The sequence below is a fragment of the Pseudopodoces humilis genome, chromosome 3 (genome assembly GCF_049639895.1).
Source record: "Pseudopodoces humilis isolate 2021_Gansu_Grassland_sample_001 chromosome 3, ASM4963989v1, whole genome shotgun sequence".
NCBI lineage: Eukaryota > Metazoa > Chordata > Aves > Passeriformes > Paridae > Pseudopodoces > Pseudopodoces humilis.
The window spans coordinates 62,090,037-62,113,425 of record NC_142202.1 but is presented as its reverse complement, the minus strand read 5'-3'; the positions used below and the strand labels follow the sequence as shown (position 1 = coordinate 62,113,425).

At 41.7% G+C, this 23,389-nt stretch overlaps 1 protein-coding gene across 3 annotated transcripts in view; it reads left to right on the top strand.

Moving 5' to 3' along the window:
• Nucleotides 1-2,659: 2,659 nt before the first annotated feature.
• NCOA7 (nuclear receptor coactivator 7) overlaps nt 2,660-23,389 on the top strand; it is an 81,557-nt gene continuing 60,827 nt past the window's right edge. For 2 of the 3 annotated variants that reach the window (XM_005518334.3, XM_005518333.3), the window contains exon 1: nt 6,714-6,806. The gene's annotated coding sequence lies outside the window, so the exon portion shown is untranslated. Of the gene's footprint in view, nt 2,683-6,713; nt 6,807-23,389 lie in introns of those variants that run through there. The other variant, XM_088053175.1, reaches the window with a different exon arrangement.

The following is a 23,389-nucleotide window of genomic DNA, read 5'->3' as shown; positions in this document are numbered from 1 at the left end:
TCCTTGCGAAAACCCTTCCACTCCTTCCTAAAGAATCAATGATAGAGCGCTCGCCTTACTTCCTTCGACCGCGTTGTGCCGCTGCTTTCTCCTTGTGCTCCCACTTTCCAGGCAGTACCAAGTCCTAGTAGCAGCTACGTGTGGAGAGGGACGTTCTGTTCCACCCCACGGAAAAGAATAGCGGCGGCGGGGTGGGGAGGAGAGGGGGCCGCCCAGGCGAGGCTGGTGAAGGGCCCTGGCCGTGGGCGGGAGGCGGAATGGTGGTGGGGGACCGGGCGGGACGGAGCCTCGGGCGGGAAGGAGCGGCCAGCCCGGCGGTGCCGCAGCGGGAGCGGGGGTGGCTCCCACAGCGCCACAGGCAAGAGCTGCGCGGCCGCGGCAGGGGCTCGGAGGCCGCCGCCGCCAGGGTCTCCCTCTCTTCTTCCGCCAGCAGGCGCGGGCTTCGCGAGGTTGTTTTCCCGCATTTCGTGTTGCCTTTACAAGCCGGTCGTCTCTGTACGGGGTGTCGCTGTCACGGCTGCAGGCGGGGCCTCGTCAGCCGAGCGCTGTGCGCCGCACACCCCGGCCGGCGGCTGCCCGGGAGGGGAGGAACGCGGCGCTGCCGCCGCGCCGGCTTGGTCGCTGCACGAGCGGGCTGCGGGAACACCTCAGCTTGGCCGGGAGCCGGTGCAAGGCCTGCAGGGGAGAGCGGGTCCGAAGGCCTCTCTCCGAAGGCCGGTGGCTCCACAGAGAGGATCGAAGTCGGTGTTTGCTTGCCTTGCGCTGGCGCGGCCTCCTCACACGATCGGTTATTACTTTGTGACCTTTTTTTTTTAGTAAGATATGCGTGAGCGGGATGAAAACGGCCAGTGCTGCGGATGACCTCTGTAAAAGCTCTTTCCTCTGGCATGTTGTTTTCATGAGCATAGAAGATCTGGGAGCTGTACTAGCAAGAATAATATGCCCTATTTAGGCAGTGTCCAGCGATTCAGGAAGGCTGGCTCTGCACAAGCAAATTTCTCTAGTTCTCAAGCCCTTTGCCTCTAAAATGCAAAAACCTCTCTGTGTTAAGATAGATAAGCTTCAGACTGCGTGCTTGTGGACTGTGCAAATATGCATTAGCTGATCTTTAAAAACTTCAGAGTCTGAAAACAAACTTAAGGGGATAATTTTCTTCGGGGAGGAATGAAGGAGGTTGAAGATGTTTGGCTTCCTTGTTCAGCCAATGGTTCATTTCATCACAAAACATTCACTGTACCAGTCTTGAACAAAATGTGTGTCTTGATTGTGATGGAGCTTTCTTTGGTCTAAATTCAGTAATTTTACTGTGCAGTGAGGGAGATAACAAAATATGAGGTTAAAATCAGACCCTCTTAGATATGATTAATGTCTTGTATGTGTAGGAACAGCTTTTCACATGTGTAGGATCAACAGCATCTCCTTTGGTAAGACCAAGGCATTTCAGGCCTTGAGGCCAAAGCTGTGTCAGCTGGAAGCTGAGGTATCACTGTGGCCTGAGGCCACTGCAAAGAGGTGGCTGTGCTTAGATGAGACAGGTCAGCTGTCCCAGCAGTTAATCTATGGCCATTGTTGAGGAGAAAGGTGAAGTGGGACCTAGTTTCCTACAGAGTGGAATCTGCAAGGAACACTAGCTAGATATTGAGGTGGTTATACTGCAGAAACTGAGCTAGCCTTATGAGTTTGTATATTCCATTAGGTCCACAGTGTTGTGTTTAAAAGCATAGGCTTCTCCACTCTGAGTGCTTCTCAGGTGGGTTCTGGAGGGGTACTGACTTCTGTGGCTGTGATGTTAGCAGCACTGGAGACAGCTAGGTTAGAACTAGGCTAGGCCCACAGCAGCTGCATTGGCAGGATTGAAGGTGTATGTTACAGAATGGTCATTGCAGCCCCTAAGAGTGTCTCTGTTATGAGGCACCACAGAGGAAGGCAGGGGTGAGCCCCTTGATTCTTAAGCTGCCTCCATGATACTCCCCATGATACTCCTCTGTGATACAAAATACTCCCCCTAACAATTTCAGAAAAGTAGCTGAGCCTATGAAGAATGTGATCTTATGCTGATGACATAAGATGGGTGGGCAAATGTATTTTGTCCATGCCCTAGGAAGCTGTTAGATATAGAAACAAATCAATCCTGTTCTGTTGTGTTGACACTTAGCAAATCACTTTCCAAATGAGTGATGTATCTTACTAAATTTCTCTTGATCAGATTGTTGATTGCAGCCACAGGAGCAGTGAAAACGAAGGTATTGTACAAGAGAGATTTACTGAAATAGGAAATCTTTTCCTTGATGTTAACCTCAGAGGTGAGGGCTGACCACTAGACCACCAGGAAAATAGCACTGAGAGTCATATGCTGCCTAGTTATTTTTAGGAATGGCTTTTTTTTCTGCACAAGTCATGTGCACTGACAAAAGATTGTGCCTCTCCTCTGGCTTCCTGTATCCGATAGAGAAGTGCATCAGTGAAACTGTCAGCGATTCAGCCTCCTGCCAGCACAGAAGCAGCCAGTGCCTGTGCCTGCATCCCTGAGATGGTAGCTGGAGAAGAATGAGCTTCCCAAAAGCACCAGGAAAGGAATATTAGAGGCTGATGTTTCTTTTCACTTAACGCTGATGTGCCTTGAAACTGTGTGAGTAACATTCAGTGTTAGAGGCACCCCTGGACCACAGCTGTCACAATTTGGTAGGTAAGGCTGAATTTTGGAACCTGAAAAATTGGAGCGATTCCTTTAAATGAAAGCTGTACAGCAGCGTGCAATTAACTTGTCTGTTCCATATGAATACATTACATATTATTATTACTTTAATTTGACACGCTGATTGATGTGTGACAGTAGGCTTACAATGTAAAAATGAGTAAGAATAACATCAAAGTAATGTGCTGAGTTATTGGAACATACATAATTTACATACATAATTTGAGTATGTATGTATGTATGCATGTATGTATGTACTATATAAGTAAAAATTTTCGTTCATACCTGGGGTACATGCTTCAGCTCTAGTGAAAACCCTTGATCTGCACAGAACCTGCATTTATCAGTCCTCTCTTTCCTCTACTGTGTTTCATGTGGAAAGTCTTGGTATCAGATTTTCTAATGTAAGTTCGCCTGACTTGTAATGGTACATCATCAGTTTCAAGGAAGTGGAAAGAAGGAAGGAAGAGATGATGCCCAGTCTTTTGCTATTTTATGTTTAATTTCCATGTATGGTCAGATTGGTGACCTAACTGTTGGATTAGAACCATTTTCTGGGGAAAAATACTATTGTAGTTTGTGCTTATTACATGTTTTAACCGCAGTAGTGTTTTGATGGAAATAATGTGAGGAAAACCTGAAGAGGCGTTGTCCAAACGTTGCAGCTGGTGTGGTACTCGCAGCCCCAAGAGCACCCGGGTGCCTGCCGTGTGGCGCTCGCAGCACCGGGGACGCGACGCGGGGACGGGCAGCGCCAGGGCTCGGGGCCGGCCGGGCGAGGCATTCCCTGCCCTGGGCGATGTTTTAGTGATCCCGAGGAAGGAGAGGCGGAGCAGCCAGCAATGTTTTATGAATACTTTCACACGTTCTTGTACTCTTTTTGTTCGGCTTCCGTTCTTCCCCGGCACTGCATGACATTTGACTTAGAAAAGCCTGGGTCAGCTTCTTTTCCCTTTTAGCCCATGTTTAAATGCACGTGATTCTGGGGTGTGGGATAAAGCGTGGCAGTGAGGTGCTTCATTCAGTGCCTTTTATAGTCTTTCTTCTGCTGAGCATTTTGGAAGATACTTCTGGTTTGCTCTTCTAGACACAGAAATAGGTGCACAGAATCAGTTATTATGGGAGAATTTCTTACAAAAGTTTCAAGATGTGGTCTCTTTCTCATTCTTTTAAAAACTTGTGGAAAATTTCAATACCTCAGTCACATTGAGTTATATCAAGACAATCATTTCAGAGTTAAAGGGTGAGTTGGGGACACTCTGAAAATTCATCATTACATAAACTGAAGAAACCAGGCTAAGAATAGCCCTCAGTGCAGTAGGATCAAGCAGAGCCTCAATTATATATGCATAAAATTCTGTCTGTATGAAACCTATTTTGTGACTACTTTATGGTGAATAATGGTAGGAGTAATAGGCAAAAACAGACGGGCTGATAATGGGGAAAAAAAAAAAAGTTTGGTCTCACCTTTATATCTTTTCAAGACTGGACTTATAGTATTCAAGGTTGTCAGTATAATTCTTTATGGCAGGTTGTCTTTCTTAAATAAATGAGCTGTAAGCTAACAATTACAGATGTAAAAGAAACAACTACATGAACTACAGGAGCAATACAGTATTTTTTTCTGCTGTTAGTGTAAGCTGATCTGAGTGCAGGTCATAAGCATACTGTACCTCTAGCAATTTTTTCTCATGAATGTATGCAACTCTGCTAATGTACACTGAAGCAGAAGATCAAAACCCATTCAAATGCAGTATTTCAGTATCCCAAATCTGTTCTGTCTCTCATGTGTGGTTATATATGTGAGTTTGTGTGAGAAATCTTTTTCTAGGGTAAAAATTCACAATTTGGAAGTGATGAAAATAGAAAATTTATTTTTTATCTCCATCAAAATAATTCAAACAGTGCTAACACAAATTTTCCCAATCCTGAAATCAACAAGCAATGTTGATATGAATTTAAGGTTTTCTCAGGTAGAAATTCTAAGCATTGATAGCACAGAGACAATGAATCAAATGAAGTTAGAGCATTTGTATTCAAATGAATTGGCAAGAAATATATTGCCATGGGAAAGAGTAAACGATTCAGATTGTCTGCTATCCCCTATACTGACTAAAACTAAATTTTATTTCAAAGGTGATGTGTATGTGTCTAATCTACCTATTATCTGCCTATCATGTTCATCATTGCAACAGAAAGGCAGGCATTACTTAGTACTTCAGACTTGGTAAAAAGAAAGGGTATGACATCCCACTGACACAAGTTCCAATGACATCAAGTCTGTGGGTTGAGCCACAGGCAATAACCCACAGTGTCATAACCAGAACTGTTACGATGCTTCTGCCTCTGTCCTAGCCTGCTTATCTTGCTGCTCTGATAGGAATTTGAGTGATTTCTCCCCCATGTCAGCAGTCCAGAATATGTGTTATGCTCGGGGCAACATAAGTACTAGAGAAATGCGTAGTTCCTTTGCTATATGGAGTTAATTCATTGTCTTCATAAAACTTTCTACACTCTACAAGAGAGGTGACTGCTTGGAATGATGATGGACAGCAAACTGGTACATTAGGACAGGGATAGCTTTCCTGGAGCTATAATAAGGCGTTAGTCACTGTCATTGTGCAAGTGCGGCTAAGAGATAAATAAGGTTTCCACCACTTTGATGGATAGGGCGTCGTAGCTTCTGCGATTCGGCAAAGGAGGTTAGGTGAACAGTACTAATATTCTTCCTCTTTTTTTCCAAATTTTGTTATCTAAGCACTGCAGGAAAAGTAACTGAGAGCAGGGCCCCTTTCTTCCGTGTGGTAGTAGAGAACCCTTGTGCCAGTGAAGTCTTTGAGATTTTAACCAAAGTAACTTTGGGTTTGTCCATCTTTTGCTGGGTAATAATAAATTGTAGTAACTGCAGTGTGTTATCAGAATGTATCCTTTAAGCAGCAGACTACGTTTTAAAGAAAATCTGTTGCTTGTAAAATAAACTGTTTTGGTTAAAAAAAATCAGATGGAAACTTCAATTTTAGCAGTAAGTGCAGCAGCAAATTTAGTGGAGGAGTTGAGACAGTTGTTGCAGCAGTGACACTGAGTGGTAGCAAGCATATGCTACAAGTAGGATAATGGCAATGGTGGGAGATGGATGGGTCTGTATTGGAGATGCATTTGATCCTGAAAACGACATGGTTTTGAAATTAATCTTCTAAGCAGCTGCTAAATTAAAAAAAATAAGCCTCTGACAAATCTCAGATTTTTCTAAAGCGTACATAAATTCATTGCATTCATAACATTATAACTAGTAAAAATATTATTCTTGAGACCCCTGTGCACCATTTGTTATTTTGATACACTCTTCTAGCATCTCTCTATATATGTGCACACTCTGTGTCACCTTTTCATTTGTGCAGGTATCTGCCTACCTTCAGGCTTGAGTTTTTGTCTTGCAGAATTTGGAATTTAATGGTGTTACAATCTCTTTGTCACAAGCCTGAAATCAGTCTTTCAGAGCTGATTACTAGCTTAAGGAAGAAAAAAGAAGCTAAATCTTGTTTAGGCTAGCCACAAACCTCTGGAAGGGTTACCTGCAGTTAGCTCGGGTAAGGAGTGGAGTTTCTGGTAAATATAGCGGGTGTTGTTTTCTGGGGATTGGATGAAGAAGTCTGCTGGCGGACAGTGTAGAAACAGCAGGCGAGGTTTCTAGGCTTTTCAGTTTCCCACGGATCTAAAGGCTTTGATTAACCTCAATTTCCAAAACAGGTTGTTTTGTTTTTAGCATCGCCCTTGAGAAAACTCCCCTCCAGAGGAAGACCTCGGCGTTTGGGCTTTCTGACTCGTAGGACTTGTGGCTCCGGAGACCTGCCCCATTGATCAGGACAGGGCTTGAAGCCGGTGAAGCGTTACCCAGGAGCGCGGCCACCGCCCCCGGCCCCGAGGCCACCGCGGTCCGGCGGTGCCGTGGCGGCCGGGCGGGGCCGAGGGGAGGCGGGACCGCCGGGCGGGGCGGAGTCGCGGGGCGCGGCGGCGCGGCCGTGGCCGAGCGCGGAGCGGCGGAGCGGCGGCGCTCCCGCAGAGCGCTCGGGGCGCAGCGCCGGGCCGGGCCCGCCATGCCGCCCGCCCGCAGGTCTGTCTGTGCGCGCCGGGCCGCGGGGCGGGCGGGGCTGCTCGGGCGCGGCCTTGTGTCCTGGCCGGGGGACGCGGAGCCCGCTGGGGCGGGGACGGGGCCGGCGCTGGCGCTGTGGTGGCGGAGGAGCTTGTTGCCCCTCGCTGGGGCGCGGAGCCGGCCCGGCAGCACAGCAGCCGGCGTGTCCGTGCGGGCGCGGCTGCCGGGCTGCGCTCCCGCCCCTGCTCCTGGGCACCCGGGCTGTGCTCTGCTGCTGCCGCTACCCAGCCGCTGCAGCCGAGATGGCTTTCGCGGCTTCGAACCTCGTTTATTTCCTCCCTCTCGGGGTCTCGGATGAGTTACTGGAATGTTCCAGGCTCTCTCTCTATATATTAATTTATATAGCCTTAGGTTGTCGTGATTGAGAAATGCTGCCGGGTTCCAAAGGTGTGTCAGGAATTGATTTTCGTCTCTTTAATCAGTGCAATGGACTTTCTTCTCTGTCCTTCATCATACACTGCTTCAGAGTTGGTTTAGGGGTGGAGTGGAATACTTGTATCTTGGATGATGTGTGTGTAATATCGTGGTGCTAAATGATGCAGTAACTGTTCATCCCCTAGGTGATGAAATGAGATGATGAACACTTCGACTCAGTAACAGGCTTTTAGAGTGTGTTTACCTTACATGCTACAATTATTGTTCTCCCATTAGGCAGTCATACCTTTCTTGTATTAATGCACAGTGGAGGACTTTTAAGATGGGTAGGTGCCCATTAATCGATTATGGTTTGCTTCAAATGCTGTGACCCAGTCTAAGGGCCTGTGTTTGTGTAATACCTAAAATGTGCGTTGATGAACTCTGCCAGCGTATTGTATCAGCCAGTGTTTACACAGTGTGGAAATAATAATTTCCTGATATTGTTCTATCTGATACTTATGTGTACACACACAGACTTTCAGAAAATTAATGGAGAAGGCAATAGAAAATGCCAAGGGTATATGAATACGTATGCATAAATACTTAATATACTTTCTGAATGAAAATTACTTTATCAGGAATATATATCTTTGAATGTAAGTCATGATAAGAAATATTTTGCAGATAAGATAAATAAGAATATTTTGCAGTGCATTTTGGACTGCCTTCTCTTTGATCCTTTTACTTGGAAAATGTCCATAAATATGCACAAAATGTTTTAAGGACCTAAATAGTCAAGTAATGTTGATCCTTTGAGGAGATGTGTTAAAGTAGATGCTTGTAGATAAAATACTGTCTGATGGCTTTCCTTTTTATTTTTTTTTTAAGTAGTGCATCTAAATCCTGGGATTGAAGGGAAATTCTGTTTCTTTTTTTTTTTTTTTTCCTTATTGTATATTATGTTATGAAAAAAAACCACTTCTGGAATACCTGATTTGTCCAAGTTGATTATGAGGCAGTCTCTGGGTTTCATTCCTTGGCTTTGCCCAGTGCCCTGTTCTCACTGCAGCAGTAGCCACACTCCCATTTGCATGCGTCACATCTGCTCCTGAAATGATAAGTGATTCCCTTTGGAGATGGAGTGAATTAGAATTGATTGGAACGGTCCTTGTCTTATTAGGAATATGGCTTTGTTGCTTTGTGTATTCATGATTTTGAAAGAGAAGGTTGGAACTGGTTGGAGGCTGGCTGTAGTAGATATTTGGCTACCTTACGGTTCTGACTTCAGGGGGCGACTTGCAAATCTCTTTAGGTGTTAAGGGAATAAGCCTTTCTAGTCAAACAGAAGTGAATTCACTTGGGAGTGATTTGGATTGGAGGATAACATGTCTTAAGAAAGGTAATTTAAAAAATTGTGGGAATCCTGTGGCTACTTACTACAGCCAGAGTGAGTCCCTGCAGTCACCCATTTGGGTGGGTGTTTCAAAGGTGAGAACGTAGCGTGAGCTTCTGCAGCAAGATCTGACACAAGAAATTGCTGCACTAGGCAGCTGGAGCTGCTCACAAACAATAATTATGGAAATGAAGGACAAAGGGACTGAATTCCCCTTTGCCATCCAGTAGGCATGAAAGAAAAGCTGGAACATAACCAATGCTGAGAAAAATGGTAAAGCTCCCTGTCCAGCACCTGGCTTGTGCCCTCTGGGTCTCAGCAGGTGCCCAGTTCAGCAGCAGGCAGTCACGGTCCTCGGCTCATATGGCAGAAGAAATTCAGTGTCATCACACAAAAAGCAGCTGACTGACAAACCTCTTCCTCATCATAATCAATAAGCCAAAAAAGTCAAAGGCTTTAGAGGTGTAGCTTTTGCTTTAGTGAGGTATCCACCCGCTGGTGGACTTATTGATGGTGGGAGTGGCTGCCTGCCACAAAGCTGATGGCTTCTCACTCCCTCTTGTGAGCGATCTGCACCATCACAGAAGAAAATGTCGAAGTCATGTTGCTACCACTTCTGCTGTAAACTTGTCCTGGGGGTTAAGATTGCTTTACCAAAAAGAGGAAATGTAATGCTACATTTGATGAGTGAAGTCAGCATTAAGAGTGCTCACTCAAGTGACCTCCTTTGACTAGGAGTGAAAGTGGAGTAGGAGAAAGAAGTCTTCAGTTGTTTTTTCCTTCTCCTCATTTTTTTTCTTTTTTAAAATTGTATTCCCATGTCATTTCTCCCGAGCCAGGTTTATGAAACAATGAGTTAGTGACAAAATTCACAGCAGGCTAGAGGAATTATATTTCCCTCCCCAAACAAAATGTTTCAAATTGATATATTAAACACATAGAGAGGAGTATATTTTTTTCTTCCTGCTTTTCTTTGCAAACCCTTCTATTGTAGGTGGAAAGCTATATGTCTTTGTTCCTGGTCAAAATGTCAGGTGGGTGTGAGCAGTTGTGCTGGTGCTGGAAGTTGTATGTTGGGAAGTGTTAGTTCAGTTTTGGGGTGGGCAGCACTCTTGCAGCCTTGCATGGGACCTTGGCAGTGTATCTGCAGTCTCTCCCCAGCTTGCTGCAAGGGCAGAGTGCAGGCAGGCTTTTGGGGGTCTGGTGGTGCTTCCCAATGGGTTGCAGTGCAGAAGGTTGTACTAATGCACTAAGGTCGTTGCAATGCTTTGCTTTTGCCCCTGCTCTGCTCCCAGTCTCTGACCAAGCTTGGAGAAAGAATACCAGTGTTTCAGCTCAGTACATACAGCGTCCTCCTGACCTCCCTATATGTACTTGAGAAATAATGACTTGTCATGGAGCCACAGTTCATTCTTTAGGAGGACTTCTGGACTAGACTTGAATTTTTTGATGTGTGATCATAATCTCAGTAAGCCTTTCTCATTGTTATTTATTATAAGAAGTGAACTGCGCTTTCAGTTGCATGCCTCAAATTCCTGGTGCTGTGTGGTCCAATGCCCCTGTCAGAGCTCGGTGAAGCTGTTCCCTGCTCAGTTATTCTGTGCCTTGTAGTACTCCTGAGCTGTAATTAAGCATTTGGCCTTCTCTTTGGTATGCTCTTTGTAGATCCCACCGAGGTGCCATTGTAGTTGCTTTTCTTATGACTACTCTGTATGTTTTGCAGGGGATTTTTTCAACGACCTTCTTGAAATGTGGGTTGTATGAGTACCCATGTTTAAGTCATGGTAATATCAAACTGATTTACAGAAAACATGCAGGCTTAGCAGGGAAATTATACCTGTTTATACAGGCAAGATATGTGTTTATCTTTTGGTTACAATGTCAAAATAGTATTGTTTATATTTCATTTTCTGTTCACTTTAGGATTTAAAAGCTTTTTTTTAATATTATTTCTAGAAAGGAAATTTTATTAGTGTACTCTCACCCATTAATGACTGATTAGGGGATCCTCTCATAATGGTTCTGAAGATATCTGAGGGCCATTTCCTCAAAATCTGTGACACTGCAGGCAAGGATCAGTTCCAGTGCACCAGATAGAGGAAATCACAACTTTGTTTTAGAGTTCAGTGAGAGCTGTTGCTTCCTTGAACTCAGCCTTATTTTAAGAAAAGGTAATGTATTCCTTGACTCATTTTTTTCAAGTAAATTTAACCTTTTCTAGCAGTGCTCTCTCTGTCTCCTGTTACTCCAGTCTATTTTTTTCTGATTTCTGCCCCACATGCCATCTGCCTTACTTTCTATTTGTTTTATTTTTAAGTATTCTAAGGTAATGCAGTGGATAGAAAGGAAGTATGTATACCCACAAAGCATCACTGCCACCTTGATTCAGAGGGGAAGAGGTATGGATGGCTTTCTGCCAGATCAGGTGATGATGTGATTGCAGGAAATCCTTGGATCTGCCTAGGTTGTTACTTTGGAGGAGATGCTGCTTGGAACAACTTGATGTTTTTAGTGGCTTGACACTGCTTCTGTGCTGTGTCAGTAGGCTTTTGCTGTAGTTAACTGTCTCATGGTTAAGTAGTGCCCCAGTTTGGTGGCAAGGGCTTTATTTTACTCTCAACTTAAGAAGTATCATTTTTAGAATGCTTTTTAAGCTGTTGTACTGATGCCAAAGAGCTGGGTACTTGTGATAAAGCTGGGTTTAATCTGTATGCAGATTTTGGTAGCTGCAGCAAACTCAGCAAAACTTGGTAGACCAAAGAGTATCCTAAGTTCTTCCTTCATATTTTCTCGCAAAGGTTCAGAGAATTCAGGGAAGCATTGAAGTGTATAATAATTTTACACATGAAGATTTTTTGTATGATATTTAGAATTTATATTAAAAAGAAGTCATTCTCTTACATAAGCAGTGTTTGACATTTTGTACTCCCTTTTTGCATCCTGTTTGCTTGATCAAGCCTTTTGTAGTGCAGCTGCTGAAGACTCCTAAAAGTAGGAGCTGTGATAATCTGACATAAAATTTGGTCTGTACGTTCTGTCCCAGCTCCAAAAACTTCTGAAATCCAGGTATTGTCTGTTAGCTATGTGGTGTAAGCGATGATATCTTAGGTGAAGAACCAAGGAGATGAAACTTCTACTTTGTTACGGAACAGTGCGCTGAAATGTGGCCAGGTATGTGGTGACAGATTGACCTTGTGAGCTAGTCACTCACAGATCTGCCCAAATGATTAACAGCTGATGAACATGAAAGTCCTCTTGCCACCAAAATATGTAGGGTCAAGTCACAAGCAGCCTGGGTCGTTGTCAGGCCAGTTAGGAAACAAATTGAGAACCACAAAGGAATGACAAGTGTGGCTTTCTGCCAGTGCCATGGATTGTTCTCAAGTCCTCATGGTTAGGTATCCACTGAAGAGATTTCATTTGATTTACAGGTAATTTGGTTTTTGGTTTTGTTCTGTGGTATTGTTTTTTTTTTTAGTGTATGGTGCTGGGGCTGTGTTGGTTAGGTGTGCCTTTTAGTTAGGGGTGAATAGAGGGGTAGCATCACATCAGTGTGCAGAGGCTAGGCAAGAACTTCCTGTGACATCTGCATTTGTGTCCTGCTACAGTCATACTTAAAGGATGGAAAGGAAAATCTCCTTTGTTTGGCTTGTGCTGATGTGGTTGCTCACATTAAACTACATCAAATGTCCATTTGTCTCCTTCTATCAGGAATTCTAGATTCCTTAAAAAGGGTCTCTACTACTAACTGGTCCCTCAGTGGACAAATTCTACATGGGTTGTTTGTTTTGAAAATTGGATTCTGTTTGTAGTGCATAATTTCTGTTTGCACAAGTAACACATCGGTTGTCATGAAAAGAGATTAAGGAGATGAAGATTAGTTTTCTTTTCTTCTGCACTGTTGACACTGTGCACCTGACGCCAGTGCATGAGAAGTAAGTTCCAGTGTTTTGTCAACTGGTTGTGTCCTTTTTTAAGCCCTGCTCTAGTTCCCAGTCCCAGGCTGGCCCTGGCGGATAATAGGCAGGTTTTAGGGGAAGATTGGACTAGAGACCAATCTTGTAACCAAAATGATACAGCAAAACCAAGAAATAATGAATCTTCTACAGGGAGGTTGGAAAAAGCAAGGAGCATGTGCCCTAGGAATGAAACAGACCTTACACACACACTGGATGTGGAGGATTCTCCTGGTCTCCGTGGGTGGTGAGCTGTGGGATTACACTGCATCCAGGAGAACAGTTCCTGGTCCTTCTCCTCAAGTATGAACACAACTCAAGTTTATGAGCAGAGCAGGGCAGGTGCATTCATTTCTTTGTTTTAAGGGAAGGAAATGTAGACTCAGACCTGGCAGAGCAGAGCAGTGCTGCTCCTTGCAGAATGGGACCTTGCTCCATTAGGAATGAGCCATGATTGAAGGCTGCTGTTGTTGCCATTTGGTTCAATAAACTGTGTTAGTTAGCATTAGTTGACATTAGTAGTAGTTATGCTAAGGCTTGGTAGGCCACATGTAACCTGCAGATGAACTATATAGCAGATATTGCAATGTAAGCAGTGTAACTAGGAGATAATCTAGGAATGTACCTTTTGGCAAAAACTTAAATGTCAGAGAGATAATCGTACCAGGTAGAGAAAGAGAAATAAGAAATCGTGATGATGAAGAAATCGTGTAGAAAACATATAAAAACCCTGTGATTTTTCTGTGAAACGGGGCTCTGTCTTTGGACGCTAGTCCACAGGCTCCCGGGCCCTCAATAAAGCACTGCATAAACGACTTTGGTTGTTTGTGTTTTCTTTGGATCGGGCAACACTGTGAGTAGCACGTGCAAATGCAAGTGGAAAGCCAAGGAGGTTTGCAAAAGGAAAGGTGGTGCAGCTGAAAGAGCTACTTGTAGCACCAAACCTGATTTTTAAGGTGCTTCTGAGGAGACATATATTTCTTTTTACTTGGTAACTATCATGTGTTCATTTTGTTGTGGACCAGTGTGGAGTTTGGGATGTAAAGGCTTCAAGTTAAAAAGTGCATTTCTTGGGGAAAACTGTTAGCCTTTAGTAAATGTTAGCAGTCTCTCAAAAGCCTCACCTCTGATTGTGGAGGGTTTTTTTGTTTGTTTGTTTGTTTTCTTTGGTTTGGTTGGGGTTTTGTTTTGAATCTAGAAGCATTGTAATGAATCAGACTTCCATGGATGTCACTAGAACCAGGACTTCACATTCAGTATTGAGTACAGTTTTCAAATCTTAACTGCTTTGCTGTCAGCATTATATTGCAATTAAAATAAAAAGTTCTACAGTACTATGTTTTACATCTGTTGTATAAATTTTGATTCCTTCTTCATGCCATATACTGTTTCTTGTGAATTCTGTGATGAAAGACCTGTGAATAATTTTCTCACTGAAAGGCTCTAGGATGACAGAATCCCATGTTATAAATAGGAGTTTACTTCATCTGGCCTTGAAATATATCTCCCTTCCTGCTTCTTCTCACTTATCTTTTGCCCCTTTTTTTTACTTCCCTGAGTCCAGCATGCAGATATCTCTGCTCTTTGACTTGTGGAAGCTAGACCTGTTCATGACATCAACCTGGCCGTGTGTTTGGATGTATGAGTTTTAATGCTAGGCCCTTTCATAATTATTGGCAAGAACATGAAGAGGTTTATGGTTAAACTTGATGATCTTAAAGGTCCTTTTCAACCTAAATGATCCTTGATTCTATGAATCTAGCTCTGAGGTAATATCCTTTCCACTAGTAATGTGTCAGTCTTTTTTAACTACTACTTTTTTAACTACTAAATCACTAATCCACCCTGCTGAGGTAGGTGTAAACTGCTTTTTGTATTTTTTTTTTTAAAGTGTAGGTGTTTACACAGTTTTAACAGATTTTCAAAGACAAATTTTAAGTTTTAATACCAAAATGAAAGGATTATGGCCCCTCAAAAATAGGTGTTTTAACATGGAAAAAAGCAATGCTAAATCTAAAACTTGTTAATGCATTAACTGCTTTGGCTGGCTTCAACTTGAGAAAGGCAAGCAGTTATATTGATGTAGCTGTAAACAAGAGAATACAAAGTTTTGTTTGAAAGGTTAGCAGCTGTGTCAGGTATAACCTGCGGTGCACGGAAATTTAGCATCTTTCATCTTTGGCCCCAGCTGTGCACGTGTGCTTAGGTGTCACAGACATAATCTGTTTGAGTAGTCCCTCTGAATACACTTAGTACAGGAGTAGAGAGCTCGGAGTGTCTGTTGTGGCATCTGGCTGAAGTAGTTTTCGTGAAAATTTCATGAAAATGCAACATTGGAGCTATTTGTCATTTTTCTGACTTTGTGGTGTTTGTTTTTTTCCCCTCCATCAAAAGGAAATACCTAGCTTCGGAATGCTGAGTTACTTTGTTGATACTATCAGTGTAAGATGTTTGAATTTTAGTTTGAAAATTAGTTTGTTTTGTTCAGCAAGAAAACCTCACTTCTATAATAATGTTTAAAACACTTGAGTAATCTGAAAGTGAAATATATACTGCTACTGCTTCACCAGAAAACTTCTACTCATCTGGTTTTTATGCAACAATACTCAAGCTTAATTTAGGTGTATTTTTAACTTTTCTGTTGTTCAGTTAAGCCCTGAACCATCTCACTGATTGAACACATGCAGAGTTGAGCAAGTAAAAGCTCAATTATATATGCTGAAGGAATGAAGGAATGAATCATAACATTGTTCTATCTTTTTTGCATATATAGACATAGGTAACTTTACTTACTTGAATAATTTTGAGGAGTTAGCTGTGCACGAATGGTTAGAACACAGAAAAATATAAACAACTTTTCTGTTTCTGCTTCTGAAGGAGCAAGCAGCTCTTCAAAGAGTCTCTCTAATTAGTAAGTAAATGTGACTGTGCTCTGGTGTATAGCAAGGGGAATTCCATTTGAGAGGGGAGTTTTGCACTGCATATAGTGCAAGGTGACTTGGTACAAGGTCAGCAACTGTTTGTAGTGTTTATAGGAATCTGGAGGTGGAGGAAAGAAAAAAGGTAAGATAATAGAAGTTTTCAGGATGTTTCAGAAGGGCAAGACAACTAAATAATCTTCTGTTACACAATGCCTAAAGGGATTTTGCAAGGAAGAAGGAAATAATTAGAAACATCGCAGCTTTTAAAAACAGGATTCAGTCTATGCAGTGTGAAGAGAGTTTGATTTATTGTTGATCATTGTAATTTTCATGCACCTTACACTGCCAGCTTTAGAGCAGTTATGAAGTTGCATAGGTGTAAATCAAGGTCACACTCGACAGACTGCAATAAATTTTGCAGGTTAAGCAATTGAAAAGTAAATAGTGAAGATGTCCAGTGTTAATTTTGTATATTAGAAATGTACAGGATTTTGTGTTAGTTAAAATGTGTAACATTACTTAATATACTCTGTAAGCATGTGACGCAGTTCAGGTTGCTGTGGAAACCTGGCATTTTGGTTCTGTTAACAGTGTTTCAGATAGGAAAACATTTGCATTGCATTACTGCTAGACTTCTTTCTACCACCCCCCCCCCCCCAGCTTCTTTGCTTCTCAGTTGTGAAGCAGATGACAGAAATGAAGCAGTGACCTGGAATTTGCATGAATCAGGGTCAATTGTAGAAAAAGATGTTGAGCTGAAATTTAAAAACAATAATTTTATCTTCAAGCAGCTCTTTTGAAGGAATGAAGTGTTTTAATACTTACCTTTCACAATGCAGTGTCTCTGGGTTGATTTGAGGTTCTTGTTGAGTTGAAGTTCTTTTTCTAAACACCTGAAAATAATGGGGTACTTTTTAAAAGAGGAGTTTCCAGTAATTTTCACAGCATGATTATGTATATTGCTGGAAGTGTGCATGATGTAAAAAGCTGACCATTTCTAGTGCTTTCTGTTAGACTGACGGATTTGTTCATCATGGGCTTCTTGTTGCCTGGTCTTGTCCTGTAAAGCATTAAGAATATGTTAATCAAGTCCCATTGAATACAATGGGAATATTTAATACAAACCTTTGGGACCTAAACTAATTAATACTTGTAAACAGAAGGCAATTTATGGTACCTATGATTGACAATATAGATATGCCAAGCATCAAGCCACATCTTTGTGATTTTTTTAGTCTTCAAACACCAGTCTTTTTTAGCTTTACCTCAGCTTTATTTACATTTCATATAAATGTCTTTCTTGTGTTGGTGAGAAAAGAGCTGAGAAGAGAGCAAGTTTGCTGTGAAGCTGAGGTCATGTGTTTGTCTTTTGTAGTCTATTTGTCATCCCATGGATGCTGGCACTCATCTTTCCTCATGTGTGCTTGCTAATGCCCACAGAACAAAGTTGCAGCTCAGGGAGTCACACTTACAGTTTTCTGCCCAGGCTTTCTGCCGCAGGTCTGTCTGATGGGAGGATGTGCTTGTAATTCAGCTGTGTGCAGCAAAGCCTGCTGGAAGGGGGTGTGAGCTGGCGTGGTGGGATCTAAACTGAAATGCAGATACAGAGCCACTTCTGCTGAGTCTGCTGCGAGTCATCGGTGTGGTAATTTTGGGTGGAGGAGTGTTACCAAGCAGCTGAAGTGGGCAAAAGGGAGAAAAAACTGAAACTGACATTTGATTTCTTCATGGAAGGGGAAAGCCCCCAAATTCTTTGTCTTGGCACTTTGACTGGTCAGGGTCCCCTTGATCACCAAAGGATACTTGCTGTTCATCTGTCTGCTGTGATGCTGCTGTTATGCCAGTGCAAATCCCACTTTGTGGCCTGTGTAAGCTTATTCACAGAAGGAACTCTGGAGTGTGGCCAGACCTGGAGTATGTGACACTGTGGATCCAGTGGCCTTTAGCAGCATTCTGAGTATGGGAAGAGGGGAATCTAAGGAGGACTTGATCATGGCCCTTATAAACCTGGTAGAGAACCTGTAATTCATTGGGTCTGGGTGTGATGTGGTTACTTGTATCTTTCTTTACCTTATCAAAACAGATATGCAAGGCTTTCTTTGAAATATTAAACAGATCGTGAAACTGGTTGTTATGAGCAAGGAACAGGATAGTGTTGACTGACAGAATGGAAAGGTAGTGCTAAGGGGATTGTCTAAATGATAGTTGATATGTTGAATGTTCATTAGTCTTTTGTAGTTTAGAAAACTGCAAGTACTTGGTGTTTTAGTTGAATGCTGGGGAGCACATATATGAAAAGTCTTTTGTGTGTGTGCGTACATGTTCCAGGCAGAGAGGTAAGGGAATGGTGATATCCATCTTACCCTCTCAGGGTGTGGTAAACTTCCTCTTTCTGTGGTTCATATAATCACAGAGTCATTAAGGTTGGAAAAGACCTCTAAGATCATCATATCCAATCTCCCACCAAATCTGTATTGTAAAGTGCTATGTCTGCTCATTTTTGAACACTTCCAGGAATGGTGACTCCACCACTTCCTTGGGGACTACAATCCAATCCTTAACCACTATTCTAGCGAAGAAATATTTCCTAATATCTACCCTGAACCTCCCCTGGCACAGTTTAAGTCCTTTCCTTGTGTCCTATTACACGTTGCCTGGAGGAAGAGGCTGCCACCTCCACACCTCTTTCTTTCTGGTGGTTGTAGAGGGCAATACTGTGTATGCCTGTACAATGTGAGTGTGAAAAGCTGTGGGGTCAGAGGGCTTGGATTTGATGCTTAATTCAATTGGGGTAGGTTGAAACAGGAGATACAGTAAGATGAAGGTATTAATTATTTTAAAACATCCACAGCAATATTCTTGTTGACCTAAAAATGAAAATCTTTCCAGGTGGCCTGATTTACAACAGCACTGCACTTTTACTTTTGGAATAGCATAGTACTATACCTGTTAATAGTTTATGCTGTGTTTTGTAACCAGTTTCTGTCTAGCAACTGAAGCTGAGTTAAACAGTAAAATGCATTGTTCTGTATGGAAAATGCATCTGGTGATGTTCAGCTGCCAATGAGGGAAGATTAAATCTCAATGTTTTTGTCTCATGATAACCTGACTGGTGATGTGGAATTTATGGAAGTGCATTTGCTGCCTCTTACTCTGTGTGAAACATGACAGCCTTAGTTAGTGGGTTAAAGCCTCTTCCCAAGTAAGAGAGGAATAATTTGTCTGGAGAGTTCTTTGGAGCTGAATCAAGTTTTGTTATTGTTCTGTTTCTGAATCAGGAATGTTTCTGCTACATTAATTGTCATTTATTTTATTTTAACTTTGTTCATGTGGACAGATTGTTTGAAATCCAGAGGGGGCACTGAAGGTGATCTAAGCTTAGCCTGTTCTTACTTCATTATTAGGGAATGAAAATGCTTGAACTTTTGGTTTACTGCACCACTGTAGGGGGGATAATAACTGCCTAAATATTGTTCCCTGTTCCTCAAGAGCGAGGGTGTTTGTTTTCTTTGCCTCTCTTATCTCCAGATCTTATCTTCACTATCCTTGTCAGCCCTGCATGCAAACAGCCACATTGAATCTCCTTGTTTCTCTCTTTTTGGAGACACAGAAATTGTGACTGTTCCATGTTTAATATGAACAAGAAGTCAGAAGGAATTGCTTCTGCTTACACACTTATTTTTCCATCTCCTAATTTTTGTATTTTTGTTTTTTGTGAATTTTAAGAGTGCACTCTTGTCACAAGAAACATGGCAGGAGTAATACTTCAAAGATGGAAAGCATTAAGAAAGGTTATTCACCTGAGCAAGAGTTGAATGAGCCTCAGGTGGAGTAGCTCTCCTGGGTTTGTTTAGCATCCTCCAGTTATGTGTCATGGACTGGAACTTCTTTATAGAGCTTATTAATGTTTTAGAATTAATGGTACACTATACATTATAACTATAATGTAACTATATAATTGAATTAAAATAATTCCATATTTCTGATAGCTTTAGAATAAACCTTTTTTTGTCCATTCTACTGAATGTATTAAGTCTGTGCTGTATTTTACTTCCTTGTACTAGGTGCTTTTCTGAAAGCTTCCAATCTGACTTTTTCCTAGGTCATTCTGCCTAAAGAAAAGAATAAAAAAAGGTGTAGCTTACTCTCCTCTTTGCTGGCTGTGCATTTCTGTTACGTTTCATCTTGTAATGTTATAGTGTTTATATAGAAATTTTCATCTTTTCTATTACACCTAGTAAAATATCGTAGCAGAACCTAAAAGCAGTAGAACTCAGCCTGGTTAGTCCAGTCAGTGAGGCATTAATGAAATGCTGCAAAGTTTAGCATTTCTCATAAAGTGGAAGTGTGCATATACTTTCCTGGTTTTAAAAATGGGAGGTCTGTAGAAAAGAATGGAAGGGTTATTATTAGTGTTTTGGCTTGTGAAGCTTAATAATAGGCATTTATATGACCGGTAGCAAATTGAATCTCCTCTTCCATGTTAAACTGTTTCTGTTGCCTTATGTTTAAGGATGATGTGTGTTTTTATTTATTTGCACAGTGCTCTGGGAACTGCTTTGGGCTTTTCAGAGGCACAGCTAGCAACCCCCAAGGGTTCAATCTTAGATCTAATACACTGAAATTCCTTCCCTTTCTATCTGTGATTTGTTCTACAATTTCTTACTCTTCCAACTTGAGATATATTTTTAATGTTGCTCTTGAGGTACTACAAACATACCTTTTGGGTTTTTTTTGGTCTTAGTACTGGCCTTATTGATGTAACCCTTGTCATCTCTCACACTGTATCTGTTTCGTGTAGGGATCAGAATTGGCACATGTACCCAGAAGACTTGTTATTCATAAGAAGACACTGTTGCAGAGTTGCAGACCTAAGCCAGATCATAAGTAATGCTTCATGTCTGAATATGACCAGTTTTGAATGTTGGTACTACAGCAGGTGATAGGAAGTGTGCAGTGCTGTGAACAAATGTGTGTGGTGCTTGTAGTCTCAGGAGCGGACATATAATAGAGAAGCAAAATAAAAAATTACTGCTGTGTGGGATGCTGTACCAGGGAGCAGATGAGAGCTATGTGGTGTGTCTGGGCAGCATCCTGTTCCCTCAGCACAGTGGGGTCTCCTGTTGCATCCTTGCTGCGGCCATGTTTGCTTGGCTGTCTCACTGGGAGTCTTGTGTCTTCATCTGCTCTGCCTTCCTAACTGGAAAATTTGTGTGTAGACCTCTCACCTTCCCTGCTTGTTTTTCACAGCATGATTGTCTCCACTGTCTCTTGCTTTATGAGGCTCCTGCTAAGGTATGGAATACACTACCCTTGACTTGGTTTTCCTAAAGTCAGTAAACTTCTTTTTTTTTACATACTTGCTCCTTGCTGAAGGAACTGAGTGAGCCTGGATCCTCAGAGGAGTTAGGCTTTTTATTTTCTTTTGTGGATCTGAGCTATGATTCTTATGTATATGCCTGCAGAGCCAGATAAAATCAAGGCTTTGCTATTGGTTTCCAAAGTTAGTCAGTTTAAGTTTCACAGAAAATAATAACTATCTCCTTGTCAAAGTAATCTCCTTCCTCATTCTCATTGCTGCTGTTGATTAATTGAGGCTGGATTAAAGCTACTGGGAGGATACTTGCACATATTGCTCTTCCACTCTCATTTGAGCATGTGGAGGTAATCCTTACAGTTCAGCTCGCCATTTGCAAAGCAGGGAATTACATAATTTTCCTGCCTCATGAGAGCTTGAGAGATACTGATTCTACAGGATCATGAAAAATATGTCTAGAGAATTGCATGATCTTGAATGGTTCTTTTTCTCTGTATGTTTTTCCAGGACTTGCAGTGGGCACAGATGGCCAGAGAAAAGCTATCAAGTCCCCTGAGTGTTCTAAAAATAATCAGATGCTTCATTGGCTTCTTCATTGCTGTGCTGTTGGATGTACTGATGTTCATGTGCACAGTTTTGGAAAGTAATGCCCACAACTGAAGGATTGCTTGTTGATGCTTTAGAGCCAGCAGACAGGATTTCTGGGTGCTTAGCCCTGAGCACAGCAAACAGGTCTTTTTCTTGTTTCATGGAAATGTGGACTACTTAACCTGCAAGTCGCAGGGTACTTTATTCTTTATGCATGAGAAGGGAAGGAAAAGGGAGAAAAAGAATTTTGAAAAATTGTAAATTTATCAAAGTCTTTAAAGGGTGCTCTCTTCACATACTAACTTATTTTTAATCTTCTATTCCCTTTGTTTATGCTTGCACTTAGAGCATCTTCTGTTGCTACTTTGAGTGTACCAGTGCAGGAGGCTGTTGTCCTGCAGTGCCAGGTTCCATAGAGAACAGCAGGACCTGGAAGCAGGTTCTGAAGGTCTTGAGAATGTGGTGACAGTTGAGGTGGTGTGGGTATGTGGGCATCCATGGTCAGGAGTTCAGTCTGTTCCTGTGATTATAACATTTTAATTTTTTTTTTTTTTTGTAGCCTTGTTGGAGCATTCCCATCCTAATTACATATTTTCATTAACATCCCCAGAACTCCCTGGCAGCAAGACTAGCTAGACAAAGCAAGTATCCAGAAATGAGTAAATATAAATTAAAATATCCAGAGCAGTAGGACTAAAATAAGAAAGAAGAGTATATGTTTATGTATTTTTTTCTTTATATAATTATCAGGTACTGACACAGCCTACATTTGGAGAATGGCAGTTTTTTAACAGGCTTCTTACTGAAAAGCATTGTTTGGTTTGCCTTGAAAATGCCTGATAAAAGAATTAGCATTGCTGTAGATATGTGATATAAGCTTTTCACAGTGTACTTCTGTTCCAGTGTGTAGAAAAGGTTAAACTGGGCCTGAAATTTATATAAAATCAGCTTTGTCATCATTTGAGTTTGGACTGAACTCATGATATATGAGTAAGTTGTCTGTTTCTCGGCATATAAATATCCCCCAAATACGTACATTTTTAATTGTCTGCTGATTCAGTATTCATCTGTACCAGAAAGGAGCTGCCAGGAAATCAAGATTCATTTTAATAATATAGCCTTAACATTTTAAGCAGGTGATAAAGAATACCTTGAATTTTTTTTTTCTTGTAAAATATCAAAGGACAGATAGGGGAGAAGTGTGGAGTAGGTTTGCCTTTTTTGATGTAATTTTAAATTGTTAGTGACATCCTATAAAGTAAATGTGTTTTCTGTGCTGTTACTGCTTAAAAAACTGGAATTGAAAAGGACGTCTGAGAAAGCAATTACTGCAGAGCTATGTTCCTCCTAGCTGTCAGGTTTTCTCTTTTTTTTTCACCTTTAAGGCAATTAGTAGTTAGTAAAAATTCCCAACAGCACAAGTAAACTCAGAACTTAAGAAGTCAGCAATCAGTTTACTATTTCTAGTACTGTTTTCAAATTATAATTTTCAGACTTTATTATGCCTTTCTAGAGCAACACTGTTATTTCTTCTAAGAAGGTAAGCTAAGTAAGTTTTAGGTCAACAGAGTGGGATCTGACATTAAATTATGCCATTATGAAAATTTACTTTAATTGGTGACTGCATATTATATTGCTGTATATTTGTATTAGCAAAAGGAAAAAAAAACAAACCTGAATGCCTTTGCTGTGTCTGGTTGGTGGATATTCCAATTTTCTGAGTGCCCATCTGTTATGAATATAATTATTTAATTTTTTAAAATTCTTTATTTATTTATTCCTCACCGTGTGAAAGGACTTGGAGTTGCATTCATTTGATGTGAGAAGAACAGGCTCCATACCCATGTTGGCATTGCTGGTTTTGTTTAGCACTGATGAGAGCAAACAGCAACCCTCACACAGTGTCTCTCTGGTTTGGTGCTGGCACTTCCTGCAGCGTCTGTGGTTAGGTCCAGGCTTAACCTTCTTTCTCCTTTTTTGTGCCCCTTTTTTGCTGAAGTAGCTGCTCTGGT